The 10,440-nt window shown below is 36.5% G+C and overlaps 1 protein-coding gene and 1 pseudogene across 1 annotated transcript in view; one reads left to right on the top strand and one right to left on the bottom strand.

Annotated features, from left to right (window-relative positions):
- Positions 1–10,440, bottom strand: part of Grid1 (glutamate receptor, ionotropic, delta 1) — a 748,070-nt gene that overhangs the window by 209,307 nt on the left and 528,323 nt on the right. The window lies entirely within an intron of this gene.
- On the top strand, positions 8,009–8,462 carry LOC105997592 (annotated as a pseudogene).

The raw sequence follows: 10,440 nt of genomic DNA, 5'->3' as shown, positions 1-10,440 counted from the left end.
AGGCCCTGGGTTTGATTCCTCAGCACCACATAAGCAAAAAGAAAAAAGCCAGAAGTGGTGCTGTGGCTCAAGTGGTAGAGCGCTAGCCTTGAGGTGAAGAGCTGAGGGACAGTGCCCAGGCCCCACGACCGGACCCTCTCCCCCAAAAAACAATAGCAGAAAAAGCTGGAAGTGGAACTGTGGCTCAAATGGTACAGCACTAGCCTTGAGCAAAAGAATTCAGAGACAGAGCCAAAGGCTCTGCATTCAAGTACCAAGACCAGTACACACACACACACACACACACACACACACACACATTATGTAAACCAATAGGATATATATATATATATATATACATACATGCAAATATATATACATACATGCATATATATATACATACATGCATATATATGGGGACAAAATTAATATAAGCATTCTAAAAATACTATAATCATAAGATGACTTTAAAGTTGATTATTCACATTACCCAGCAATTCTATCAGTGTTCATAGTCAAGAGAGAGTTTATATACATAAACACACATGCAAGTGAGCTGATGCTCATAACAATAACTTTTGGAATGGACAAAAAAGATAAATAGAAACAAACCAAGCATCCATGTCTAAGGCAATAGACGGATAAGTCATATGCTTAGAAAATAAGATATTAGACAGCTCTTAAAATAAAACCACTTAGCCACACTCATAATAAACTTTATTAATGTAATAACATCGAATTTAAAAATAACTCCAAGGAGAATATTTATATGACATCCTTACTTTAATGTTTAAAAGTATATAACGTGAACAATACTTTAGGGAGATATAAATAAATATGAGACAGAATCATATAATAAGAGAACTTCCCACAGCAAACAACTATAAAGTCTTTTACAATGCACAAAATAAATGCTTTTAGGCATCACATATAAATCAGCATAGGACCAATTTACAAATAATGAACAAGCTGAGATTTTCTGACATGAGGTCTTTTTCCATACAAATTAAGCACAGGCATGGAACACTCTCTCTAGGTAGAGGAAACAAAATTAGAGTTTGTTTCTGGGAGCTGGTGACCTCACACCTGTAAACCTAGTAATCAGGAGGCTGAGATCTAAGATTTGTGGTTGAAAACCAGCCCAGGCAGAAAAGGCCATGAGACTCTGATCTCCATAACTAGCAAAAGTTAGAAGTGGAGCTGTGGCTCAACCAATAGAGTGCTAACCTTGAGCTAAACAGCTCAACACAGTGCCCAGGCCTGAGTTCAAGCCCTAGGACCAACATACACACACACACACACACACACACACACACACACACACACACACACACACACACACACACACACAAAGAAACTTCCAAAGTGCCCCTGTAAAAATTATACTCAAGATCTCATATAACTTCTAAGATGCGCATTGAGGAGTCCAGAAGTATTTGATCACCTATGAGGCAAAAGTAGTTAGAGAGAGCTATTTCAATAGAGACATGTCAAACTTCAGGTCCAAAGTAACACCTTTATGAATGCCAATGACTTTCTGGTGAATAGAGGGGAGGCCCTGACCTCAGTGTGGTTTTGTTCTGATAGTGAGGAACCACTAACACAGCACACTGGGGAGCCAAACCTCCTTTGATGAAGACCATTTGTTCAGACTTTGGCATCTTTTAGTACAACAATCTACTATCATTAGGAAAAGGTAAAATAGGTGCAAACCTTTGTGACATGCATTCCACAGTGTTCAAGATAAGAAAAATTGTTAGCATGCATGTGACAGAATATGGATTACTGATAATCAAGAAATAAAACAATGATTAAAATTAGAATTTTAAGATAAAGCTAGAAAAGCCAGCAGACTAGTCCATGTAAATAATTATGTGTACATCCTGAATATGTAGACAATAGAGGAAATGAGGAAAGCTGAGTGAAAAGCTGCAAAAATATGAACTGGTAAGGTGCAGCCATTAACGAATTAAAAATAGTTAAATCTGTAAAATTAACTATTCACTGAATATTCATTCAATCAACAGAAAAACTAACTAAACTACATAAATATATAGCTTTTGAGAGTTCCAAGATATGTATATACCCAACATTCAACTAAAGCACTGAAAAAAATTTATGGAGAAGAAAAACCAAAAAGCCTAAGTCATGAGTGTCTTCCTTACCTGTCTCACAAATATTTAACTAGTGTGCAAAAGAAGAAAGGATTCAAATAGCGTCAAAGAAAATAATGGATGTGAATTACCCCAATCTGATTGGAAATTGATTCAACAAATGTAGTAGGATGGTGGGAAAGAAAAGCACAAATACCTAGATACATTACAGACAACTTGTGAAGATGAAATGCAGAGAATACCTCCAGTTAAAGAGAAAACTATACTGTACTCTCAAGAAAGAAGCAGACATACAGTGATAACTAACATCTCAAATAAATCAACTGAGATGATAGAACATAAAATTTCTTCTGTTAACTGATGAAAGAAAAGGAAATAGGAACCTGGAATTTGAGATCTGTAAAATATCCTTCAAAAAGTGATGGCCAAGGTGTGCCACTGACAGCATACACACACCGCATACCACTGATATGATTACACCGTAATAGAAAGTGATGCGTGTATATCAGGAATAAACAACATGGTGCTTCCTGAAAAGAAGAAACTCTCCTGAAGATGGTAGCTGGCAACACTTAACAATCTCTTTTCTTCTCTTAATCTATTTAAAACATTGATGATTGCTCCATCCATCTCATTCATCCTGATGGCTGAGTACAATTCCATTGGATGCACACCACATTTTCTTGATTCACTCACCCACTGCAGGGCATCTGGATTGTTTCTATTTCTTGGTTATGGTCAATAGTGCAGCAGTGGCCATGAACATGGCCAGTGTCTTTACTGTATCCTGACTTACAATCTTTTGAATAAATGCCCAAGAATAGAATTGCTGGGGCATAGAGTAGTTCTATGTTTTGTATTAAGTCAAGCTCAGTGAAACAAAGAACACATGTTTTCTCTCATGTGAGGAAGTTAGATCTAAATTATAAATATGTAAATCACATATAAATATGAACTATAAATATGTAAAAATATACAGGATCCTATGCCTACATGCATATCAAGTAAATTATAGTATATACAAGGGAAGTCCGATGGTGTTAACTACTTTGAACAACTAACGTACAGTCTAACAAAAGGAAGGCAAAGAAACTGGAAATTTTAGTATTGGGGAGTGGGACAAGAAAAGGGAGAAGAAAAATGGAGAAAGAAAGGGTGGGCAAATGTAGTCATAATATTTTATGTGTGGGGAATGGATGTGGTGCTGAGATGGGAGAATTCTGAAAGGGATGACCCTGATTAAGATGAATTGTACTTAAAAAGTGACATGTTGAAATGAAACCCCTCTATATGACTAGAGATAATACAAAGACGTTAAAAAATAAAACACGTGGCTAAAGCTCTAGTTTGGGGATGATAGCAAGACCCTGCTACAGTCATCTTATCCTCATTGGGACAATCGTTCTAGATCCAATGCAGAGAAAAGGTGAAGAACACAGATACATTTTGTAAAAGAGCTTGAACTAGAGAAACAAACTGCCAAAGCAAACTCTGGGGAGAAGCAAGGGGAGTGTGTGTGTGTGTGTGTGTGAGAGAGAGAGAGAGAGAGAGAGAGAGAGAGAGAGAGAGAGAGTCTCCCTGTGTCCTCTCTCAGCTTTTTCTTTTACCAGGTCCCTTGTGAACCAGTGTGGTGGTGTGGCTAAGTGTTGGTGACAAGTAATGGAACAAAATAGCACACATACAGCCCTATTCCCCATGTTTGAATATAGGGCAACAGAAACTATTTGAGTTGAAAATTAAAGACTAAAAAAGAAAGATCAGAGCCTCAAAGATCTATTAGTTTACACCACAATTTGTACTATATAAGCTATTTGAACTGCAAAAGAGAGAAAACTGAAAGGTTTTTCTCACACAAATACATTTAAAGCAGTAATTATAGAAAAGCTTCCAAGTTTGGTTAAAAAAAAAAGATACATATTTAAGCCAGGTGCTGGTGGCTCATGCCTGTAATCCTAGCTACTCAGGAGGCTGAGATCTGAGGTTCGTGGTTCAAAGCCATCCCAGGCAGTAAGGTCCATGAGACTCTTTTTTTTTTATTAGTAAGGTTTTTTTTTTACTGTGAAAATGCCATACAGAGGGGTTACAATTACATGAGCAAGGTATTGAGTCCATTTTTTATTAAGCATTGTTGCCTCCTCCTTAGTTTCCCCTTACCATCCCTGCCCTACATTCCCCCCTCCCTCCGCACCCCCACCAAAGTTGTAAAGTTCGTTTTTCAACATAACGTCTTTACATCTCATTGTTTCAATGGGTCCACCTGTATCCCTGTTTAAACATTTGTTTTTCCCCTTCCCCTCCCCAAATTATACCAACATCAAATACAGTGAAAGAAGGGGTTATACCATGGGGGAGGGACATATACAAAGCAAAAAAAAAAAGTCATCTTAAGAAATGTACTCATTATCTTTCCCATGTAATTATAACCACTCTGTACAGTATTTTCACAATAAAAATCATCTTATAAATATGTTAGAAACAACAGCAAGAAAGAAAAACCATTTGAGTCCTTATCTTGGAGTTCACCTAACATCAACTTTCTGGCCATTTCTGCTTGTCTCAAATATATACTAGTTATTGCAAATAAGGGAAACCATGGGACCTATGTTTCTTTGGGTCTGGCTTACTTCACTTAATATAGTTTTTTTCCAAGTCTTTTCATTTCCTAACAAATGGGGCAATGTCATTCTTTCTGATGGAGGCATAGAATTCCATTGTGTGTGTGTGTGTGTGTGTGTGTGTGTGTGTGTGTGTGTGTGTGTGTGTGTGTAGCACATTTTCTTGATCCATTCATCCACTGAGGACTGAGGGGCATCTGGGTTGAGATAGAAACAGCAATAAAAGACCACCCATCTAAGAAAAGCCCAGGACCACATGGATTTACAGCAGAATTCTACAAGGCCTTCAAAGTAGAGCTCACACCAATCTTCTTCCAACTCTTCAATGAAATTGAAAGAGAAAGTTTACTACCGAACTCTTTCTATGAAGCCAGCATAACCCTCATTCCCAAACCAGGCAGGGAGTCATTAAAGAAAGAGAACTATAGACCAATTTCTTTGATGAACATTGATGTAAAACTTCTCAACAAAATTTTGCCCAATCGACTTCAACAATTCATCCAAAAAATCATACACCACAATCAAACAAGATTCATTTCAGGGATGCAAAGCTGGTTCAATATATGCAAATCAATTAATATAATTCATCACATCAATAAGAGCAAGGATAAGAACTATCTCAATAGATGCAGAAAAAACATTTGACAAGATCCAATACCCCTTTATGATGAAGGCTCTGAAAAAACTAGGAATCCATGGAACATTCCTCCATGAGACTCTTATTTCCAATAAACCACCAGGAAACCAGAAGTGGCGCTGTGGCTCAAGTGGTAAAACGCTAACCTTGAGCTGAAGAGCGCAGGGACAGTGCCCAGGCCCAGAGTTCAAGCCCCACAACCACCACCACCAACAACAAAAAGATATATTTACAGATTTCAGGCTCTCTGTAAACTCCAAAAATATATAAACACGGGAAACAAAACATGTCTAGTCACATCTTAATCAAATTGCTGAAAACCAAAAGAAAATGATTGGATTTACATAGACTTCTCCCAAGAAGATAGGGGGACCAGGATAAAACAGAACAGGATATCAAGATATTTAAAATACATTATCCTGCATGAAATAACTGTCAGCCAGAGTGTGCGTGCGTGCGTGTGTGTGTGTGTGTGTGTGTGTGTGTCTGTGTGTGTGTGTGTGTGTGTGTGTGTATCAGTACTGAGGCTTAGCTTAGGGTTGCTGTCCTTTAGTTTTTTCATTCAAGGCTGACTCTCTACCACTTCAGCCACAGCTCCACTTCCAGCTTTTTGGTGGTTACTTGAAGATGTTGAAGATACAAGTCTCACAGACATTCCTGCTTAGCCAGCTTTGAACCAGTATTTCAGTGTTCTGAGTAGCTAGGATTACAGGCATGAGCCACCCAGGATCAGCACAGAACTTTATACTCAGTGAAAATATCCTTCAGGAGTAATCAACAATTAAGATCTTTTCTCAGAAGAAGGACAATGAAGAGATTTCTTTTATCTAGCAGTCCTGCAGTATAAATGTTAAGATAATGGCTCTGGGCAAAGTAAAACAATATCAGGAAATAGATCATCAGGAATGAACAAAAATAAGATAAATAATGAAACATTATTTTTAAGTACTTTTAAATGTGACTATTGAAATAAACAAATCACATTCTGTAGTAGAAGCTTCAATGGGTACAAACAACCATAATAATTATCATACAAACTAACATAAGGATAAGAGAGGAGAGTTATAAAAACCCATATGCCACATAGTATCTAATTTCATGTAAAGTAGTACAATATAAACTCTTAATATTTCCCATAAATATTAGTAACCCAGAATATATCCTAAAATAAAATACATACAATAAAGTATATATAAATATTCAAATAGCTCAAAAGAAAAGGGTTATGGAGGACCAAAATATAGAACAAAATATCCATAATGCACCATGACAAAGTAGCATTTGTTTCAGAAGTGTAACATACAATAATCAATAACTAGAATTCATCAAATGATACTAGAAAACTAAAAGAAAAGAAAAAAGCATATAATCATATTGGAAAACATTCAACAAAATTCAACATCTAATTATGATTTTAACAAAACCTTTCAATAAAGTAAGAACAGGGAAGAATTTCCTTGACCTAATGAAGGCTTTCTAGAAAAAAATTATATAAACTAATTTTGTACTTACACATAACAGGCTGAATGCTATCTCCCCAAGGAAGGAACAAGGGAAGGAGTCTGCATTCCATCATTCCCAATGGAAAAATAATCAAAAGAAAGATTGGAAAGAAAAAAATAGCACTGCCACAGATGCAATGATTGCCTATGGGGAAAATCCCAAAGAATTACCTAAAAAGCTACTGCTTTATTAACAAATAAGTTGAAATGTGTTTTGTCAGAGAAGGTCAGAATTAAGGGGAGGGGCGTGAAGGTGAATGTAAAGGAAAGTATGGTCAAATGCAGTCATAGCATTCAGTGTACATGTATGAAAATGGAACTAGGTCACTTAAGGAGAAGAGGGGATTGGGACAGATAGAAAACAAATGATGGAAGGGGTGACACAATCAGGATGTAGTGTGTTTATTATAAACTGATAGGTTGCATTGAAACCCCTTTGTACACCTATTTAAAGACAATTTTAAAAAAGAAAAAAGGCAAATTGATCAAGGTTAGTGGATAAAAACTTCAACTGAACCACAGTCTTAAATATAAAAATTTCCAAATTTCTAGAGATGTTTGATATGGCTTCAAAAAAGCATAATCTGTAAAAGCTACATATACACATGTGTATATACGTAAGTATACATGCAAGCAATAATAATTTGAAATATATCAAAATATATCAAAATTTAAATCATGCTTGCTTCATAAAAACCTATTAAGAAAATGCCAGCTGCTGGTGGTTCACACCTGTAATCCTAGCTACTCAAGAGGCTGAGATCTGAGGATCACGGTTTGAAGCCAGGCCAGGCAGGAAAATCTGTGATATTCTAATCTCCACTAAAAACTACTCAAAAAACTAGAAATGGAGGTATGGCTCAAATGGTAGAGCACTAGCTTTGAACAAAAGAAGCTCTGGGATGGTGCCCAAGCCCTGAGTTCAAGCCCTAGGACTGGCACCAAAAACCAAACACGCAAAACTATTAAGAAAATGAAAAGACAAATGTGGAAGTGTTTTACAACACATAAACACATATGCATTGAATAACTTGTATCAAGAAAACATGTACAAACAATGAATGCTTACATTTCTACAACAATACATCAAATAATTCTATCTTAAAAATGAACATAAGAGGTCAGGCACCTTTTCTGATTCACCATCAGCAGTGGGACCACTGCCAGGATGCAGATTTTTGTCAAAACCCTTACGGGGAAAACCATCATAACTCGAAGTTGAACCCTCAGATACTATAGAAAATGTAAAGGCCAAGATCCAGGATAAGGAAGGAATTCCACCTGATCAGCAAAGACTGATCTTTGCTGGTAAGCAGCTGGAATATGGACGTATTTTATCCAACTGCAACATTCAAAGGGAGTATTGAGACTTCGGGTTGGTGCAAAGAAAAGGAAGAAGTCTTATGCCACTCCTAAGAAGAAGAAGCCTAAGAGAAAGAAGGTTAAATTGGCTGTCCTGAAATATATAAGGTGGATGAAAATGGCAAAATTTACCGTCTTTGTCAAGAATGCCCTTCAGATGAATGTGGTGCTGGGGTTTTTATGGCTAGCCACTTTGACAGGCATTACTGTGCAAGTGTTGTCTCACTGTTTCAACAAGCCAGAAGATAAGTGATTGTGTATGAATTAATAAAAGGCATCATCTAAAAAAAAAGAGGCCAGGCATGAGTGATTCACACCTGTATTCCCAGTTACATGGGAGTCTAGGATCTGAGGATTGTGGATTGAGATCAGCCCAGACAAATCTGAGAAGTTATCTACAATTCACTGGTAAAAATCCAGAACTAGAAGTATGGCTCAACTTTGAATGAAAAAGCTGAGTGAGAGCACAAGATCATAAATTGCAACCTCAGTACCAGCACAAAAGACAAAGAATGAGGGAGGGTGGAATGAGAGTTTAAAAAAAAGATATAGAGACTATAAAAGTAAGATATAAATTGATGTTCAGCTCCATTAGACAACAGCATAATGCAAATTAACACTATCAGGAGGCCCTATAATACAGCAATTAGAATGGTTAAAATTAATAATAATAACAATTATTAATAATAAACTGAAGGCACCAAATGCTGGAGATGATTTCAACAACAAGAATAATTAATTACTGATAGAAATGCAAAATTGCCCATCACATAAAGAGTTTGGCAGTTCCTTAGAAAAATAAATACACACCATATGTCCCATCAATCCCACTTCAAAGCATTTATCCAAATGAATTAATATGCATATTCACATAAAAATATTTATACAAATGTTAGTTAGTACTCTTATGTGTAAATGTCAAAAAAAAACCTGGAAATAACCAAAACGTCCTTCAAAAATGGAAAGAATAAACAAACTGGTACACCCACAAGATGGAGTATTAGTCAGTAATAAAAAGAATTAACATTAAATTACAGAATAGTATAAGTAAGTTTTAAATAGATTTTGCCAAACTAAAAAAGATGAACTCCAAGGGCCTACACATCTGGCCAAGTCAAAATTATAGGGTCTGGTTGTCACTGGGGGCAGGGGTAAGGGGTGGAGGGGTGAGAAGGGTACATGGGTCAAACAAGAACTGGCTGCACAAAGCAATGTTACAAATGATGAAACTGCAGAGTGATATACACTACAAAATCCATGGAACTATATACTGACAAAAGCAAACTCTACTGTATAGTGATTTATTTAATTTAAAGTCAGAATGTCAGCAGATCCCAGGATGGGAAGCAGGCCATGAAAACGTGAATCTAACTGCATTATAAATGTAAGGCGTAACCTCACTGAAGGCAGAAAGAGAAAAGGGACTTGACCTAAGTAGCTTTGGGAAATTGTGTTTTGCTTGGATACTGTGAAACTAAATACCAAAAGAACTATAGTTAAACACTGTCCTTTCGTTGGCAAATTTGTTTCTCACGAGCCTACTGATTAGCAATTCTGACATGAGATATATTCAAGGGTTGAACAAATAAGTAAATAACCTACACAGTCAGAAGTAAGCAAGGACAGAATACTAAAATAAACCAATCACGATTGGATTAGAATACCTTATTACTTAAAGAGACATGTGTGAATGTGTACTTTATCTGTTTGTAAATACCTTTACACACTCATACACAAGCATATACAGATGGCCATAATGAGCATAGATAGATAAATCCATATAGAGAGAGATAGATTAGTGGTAGATGAGAGCTAGTTATATAGATAGATGACAATAGAACCATAGACAGGTGGTAGATAGGTACATAGAAATATTGATATATAAGTAGATGAATGGGTAGATACATAAATATATACATAGATATATTGAAGAGAAAGAGAAAGAGAATAGAAGAATATAGGTAGGCCAGTTGATATATGCATGCATACATAAATAGATACATAGCAGACAAACCATACATACATAGGTGATTGATAAATAGGCAATAGCCAGATGTAGTCATATAAATGACAGAGAGAAAGCAAGAGGGATAAGACAGATAATATACAGGCAGGCACTTAAAGACAAATCCAGGGGGCTGGGAAGGTGGCTCAGTGGTAGAGCCCTTGCCTTGCATGCATGAGGCCCTGGGTTCGATTCCTCAGCACCACATAAGCAAAAAGAAAAAAGC

This window comes from Dipodomys ordii, unplaced genomic scaffold (genome assembly GCF_000151885.1).
Source record: "Dipodomys ordii isolate 6190 unplaced genomic scaffold, Dord_2.0 Scaffold148, whole genome shotgun sequence".
NCBI lineage: Eukaryota > Metazoa > Chordata > Mammalia > Rodentia > Heteromyidae > Dipodomys > Dipodomys ordii.
This window is presented reverse-complemented; position numbering and strand designations above follow the sequence as displayed.